This window comes from Montipora capricornis, chromosome 3, assembly GCF_036669925.1.
Source record: "Montipora capricornis isolate CH-2021 chromosome 3, ASM3666992v2, whole genome shotgun sequence".
NCBI lineage: Eukaryota > Metazoa > Cnidaria > Anthozoa > Scleractinia > Acroporidae > Montipora > Montipora capricornis.
In genome coordinates this window covers 6,859,278-6,864,277 of record NC_090885.1, presented here as the reverse complement: position 1 = coordinate 6,864,277, position 5,000 = coordinate 6,859,278, and the positions used below count along the sequence as shown (strand labels likewise).

The 5,000-nt window shown below is 42.4% G+C and overlaps 1 protein-coding gene across 1 annotated transcript in view; it reads right to left on the bottom strand.

Annotated features, from left to right (window-relative positions):
- Positions 1 to 5,000, bottom strand: part of LOC138042046 (ubiquitin carboxyl-terminal hydrolase CYLD-like) — a 117,799-nt gene that overhangs the window by 11,997 nt on the left and 100,802 nt on the right. The gene's annotated exons all lie outside the window — the stretch shown is intronic.

The window sequence follows — 5,000 nt, the reverse complement described above, 5'->3', positions numbered from 1 at the left end:
CTCATCCGGTCTGCTCACGGCAGGCGGAATCCTAGCCTTGGTTGCGTGAGCTTATGTGATGACCTTAAATTTTCATTTTCTTTTTTTGACACTGAATCTGTTTACGCACAGAACTTAGTTTTTATTAGACAAGAGCTTTGGAAATAGAATTCAAATGAAAATATTTCCCCTTTAAACGTTCACTTTCTAAGTGGCATTAATACTGCATTCGCAATCAAGCGCGGAGCGAGTCAACAATTAAAAAAGTGATTTCAGAGAGGAAGGGAGAGTGAGGAAAAAAATCAATGAGTTATTTGCCAGCTAAGGATCGGGCCGTATAGCGAGAAACTGACCTTGGTCTTGAAAAAGCTTCCATCGGCCTGCGGCCTTGGGCAGCATTTTCAAGACCTCACTCACAGTTGTTTGCTATACAGACCTCCCAGCTGGCAAATAACATCTATTTATGGTCCTTACGGTTAGACTGGAACAAACATGCGCTGGATTAATTGGCCCTCTCCTTCATGCTTGTTGCCAGTGCAATCGTGAGAATACGTATATGGCCAATTGCACAAGCCGTATTTGAGAACTTTTAAAAACTCACCCGTGGCCATAAATCATGAAATGCACAAGCAAGTCTACATCATTACTTAAACTGTACATAAGTGTGAACAGTTGTCACCACACGCCCCTCGTGGAAATCAGCTTTTAGGTATAATTATTAAGTTGACAGGAAAACGTTTTACTTTACTTTACTTTTTACTTGCTTCTGTTTCATCTCAGTGTAAGGAAACTCGATTTTGGTGAAAAAAGTTTTGCAACCCTTATGCCATTCATTAAGCGTAGTAATACAACTTTATCACTTTGCAGCTCTAGCCTCAGTGGTGAGAGGTTAGATGTGCAATATCTTTTGTTTGGAGTGTGAGTGATACGGGGAAATCAGCTTTTCGGTATAAATATTAAGTTGATGGGGAAAGCGTGCATATATAAGGTTTTACTTTACTTTACGTTTTACTTACTTCTGTCTTATCTCCTGTACAGTGTGAGGAAACTCTATTTTGGTGGAAAAATTTTTGCGACCCTTATGCCATTTCATTTAAGGGATACTCTACACCTCAGAACAATATTTTGAAAGAAGATAGCTTATAACCCAAATAAGTATTCAGCAGATACAAGCGGAACTGAGGACAAAAATAATATGGAGATAAAAGCTTACTAGTCTTACTCCAAGTATTCCCACGTCTCAACCAATGGGATAAGACTATTTTGAGACACCTTTTAAAGTGGTAATCTTACTGAAAACAACCCAATCATTGGCATGCGCCGTGGTAACATTACTGCCACTGGGTGATGTTACTAGTAAGAGCGCCGATTATTTTGAAAATCGTTGAAGAAGGGGAAAAGAAATTCACACAGCTCTCAAATCTAAATGAACCCAAATGTATTTCCATCAGAAGAACGAAATTTTTGCGAAGAGGCTTCGAAATTTTTTTGTCAAATCGACACTTGGCTAAAACCGGTTTAACTGATCCTTGACATCTTTATTAAAGGTCATTGTAATGGATACCGTGATACGATCGGACAGCTGCATAATTTCCATCATGGTACAAAAATAGCATTAAATAACAAGAGAAATTTCGAGTCTACAAGTAAATCTTTGCTTCTTTGCCTTGAAATTTCTATCATAGAAACAATGCAATTGATTCAGTTCACAACCTCCAGTAATCTTCCAAAACCTATTTTTTCGTGGACCGTTTCAAAACCGGGAAATATTCTTGCGTACAAAGCGCGCCAAATCCATCAGCAACCCGCCATTTGCATGGAGGGTTTTAAAATTGATGCCTTGGCATCGAACTAAAATACGTGAATATTTGCTGGACACTTTCTGACGCGATCGACATGGAAACATTGTGGTGTCTCCTGTAGAATGTTCTTGAGAAGAAACAGAGCTAACTTCAAGTTCTCCTTTCTGCGTCATTGATCATGTGTGTTACGAAAAATAGTATTGCGTGACAAGCGTTACTTTCTAGAAGCTTCGCGAGAGTTCGTAGTTTGTTTATATTTAGGTTTGTACGTAAGCGTTTCTAAATCGGTGTGTTTTGTAATCTTTCTATAATTAGATTGATTACTAATTTAGAAAGTTCTAGAAGTTTATTGTCAGAGTATATAAGTAGACGAGTTCAAGCGGAGTGTTTTTCTAACTAGTTTTTCACAAGCGAAGAGAGTTGGCGTTAGCCGTGTTTAGTCAAGTGTGACAGAAGCTGTGTTTATTCGAGTTGGCGGAGGCCGTGTAAGTTTATCAAGTACGTGTTGTTTAGAGTTTACTTCGTGGAAACTACGTTCATTTTTGGAATAAATCTTCTTGTTGTTGTTCCGACAACCCTGCGTTCAGTTTAGTCTGCAAGCTACCTCTCCTCTAAACATTCGAACTCGTAACATTGGGGGCCTGTCCGGGAGAGGAATTCATTTGTTTGCTGACTACAGAAACCAGGAAAGGACAATTCAAGAAGGAGTTACAAAAAGAGTAAGAAGAACTGTGCAAGAGAGTATATTGTGTTTTGCCGTGAAATACTGCTATGGAAATGGAAAAGCTTTTGCAGATGGGGAAAGAATTCGGATTGCAAGGAGAAAAGCTTCTCGAGTTTGTGAGGGAAGAGGAAGAAAAAGAAGAGAAACGCAGACAATTTGAAGAAGAACGAAGAAGGGAACAGGAAGAAAGAGAAGAAAAAAAGAGGCAATTACAAGAAGAAAGAGAAGAGAGACGTCGAATGCTTGAGGAGGATAAAAGAAAGGAAGAGGAAGAGAAGGAGGAAAGGCGCAGAAGAGAAGACGAAGAGAGAGAAACCAGGCGACAAGAACGCGAACTAAGAAAATTGGAGATGGAAGCCAAGCTGTTGAAACAAAAAGAGGCTATTGAAGCTGCAAAAAGAGAACACGAGCTGGAGATTGCACGTTTGGCTGTGGAGAATGCTGACGGACGTCCTGAATTGAGAGAGGATCGGGCTAAGGCACCTAAACTCCCCTCGTTTGTTGATGGCAAAGACGATTTGGACGCGTATTTGCAGAGGTTCGAGAGATTTGCCGAGACAGCTAAGTGGAAAAAAGATGGATGGGCATCGAAGCTCAGTGCTCTGTTGTCTGGACGGGCACTAGAAGTGTATTCACGTCTATCGGAGGACGCAGCTAAGGATTATGACAGGGTAAAGATTGCGTTAATGAAGAGATACGACCTTACCGAAGACGGCTATCGTCGAAAATTTAGAGCATCCAAACCAGAAGTTGACGAAAGTCCGGAGCAGTTTATTGTGCGACTGGACAGATACCTGTTACGTTGGCTAGAGCTTTCGGATACTGCGCAATCCTTTGATGGTCTTAAGGACTTGATCGTGAAAGAACAATTTATTGACTCTTGCCCTAAGGATTTGGCAATTCACCTGCGAGAAAGGGCACCTGAGACCCTAGCAAAGATTGCGAAGATCGCTGACCAGTACTTGGAGGCTCATGGTAAACATTTGTTCAGCTCAGCGAGCAGAAAGCCAACAGTGCAGCCTGAGAGGGACGAAGCCAAGAACATGCAGATTAATCCACCAGCTCTGCATTGCTTTAAGTGCAACACCCGAGGTCATAAAGCTGTCAACTGCCCAACCCTAACAAGAAAGTGTTTCCTATGTGGTAAGCTGGGACATGAAGCTAGAAACTGTCGATCAGGTGGACGCAGATCAGGAGGACAAAGTAAGGATGGTAACCCTGTGCAGCGTGGTCAAGTAAGTGCCAGTTGTCTAGTTCAACCACCTGAGGATAAACCTACTGATGAAGAAGTTAAGGCCTGTATTAAAGATGATAAGCTGCTGTTAGCCTGTGGTAAGAAGATTCCATTGTTGAGTAGTGCTTGTATTGAACCGTTGACCGGAGTGAGAAGTAAAATGCCTGTCGTGAAAGGTAGAATTGGAGAGAAGCCTGTTGATGTCCTGAGAGATACTGGTTGTAGTGGAATTGTAGTAAAGAGGGACCTTGTGTCTGAGGATCAGTTTACTGGCGAATTTAATGTTATGCTGCTCATTGACAATACGGCAAGGAAAGTTCCCATCGCAAAGATTGATGTTGATACACCTTATCTCAAGGGCCAGGTGGAAGCGCAGTGTCTTCCCGATGCTGTTTATGATTTGATTATTGGTAATGTACCAGGCGCAAGAGCCGCTGACGACCCAGACCCAAGCTGGCAAGTTCCTGTACAAGAAGCTTGTGCTGTAACCACGAGAAGTCAAGCTAAGAAAGCTGGAGAACATATTCCGTTGAAGGTACCGGATACCAAAGAAAGTCCTGTAATTGATAGAGAAAAGCTCAAGCAGATGCAGCGTGATGACGAGAGCCTACAGAAATTTTTGGAGAAAGATGACGTAGTTGTGAGAGGCCAGGCTGAGACTTCATTTGAAGTGAAAGGTGGAGTTCTGTACCGCGTCTACAAGCACCCTTATGTGAACGGAGGTAAACCCCTGAAGCAGGTTATGGTTCCAGTGCAGCTGAGAAGTCGAATAATGGAACTAGCGCACGGATCGATCATGGGAGGTCACATGGGAATAAAGAAAACGACTGATAAGATTCAAAGCGCGTTTTATTGGCCAGGCATTCAAGGGGACGTGACTCGTTATTGCAAGTCCTGCGATGTATGTCAGAAGACAGTTAACAAGGGTTCCGTACCGAAAGTTCCCTTAGAGAAGATGCCATTAATTGACAAGCCGTTTAAGAGAGTAGCAATCGACCTGGTTGGACCTTTTGTTCCCCCGAGTGAGGGCGGTCATAGATATATATTGACATTGGTCGACTTTGCAACTCGTTATCCTGAAGCTGTCCCGCTGAAGAACATTGATACTGAGACTGTGGCAGAAGCGTTGGTGGATATCTTTAGTCGTTTGGGAGTGCCTGAAGAGATCTTGAGCGACCTTGGTACGCAGTTCGTCTCTGAGTGTATGAAGGAAGTGACGCGGCTTTTGAGCATTAAACAGCTCACCACGACTCCTTATCAT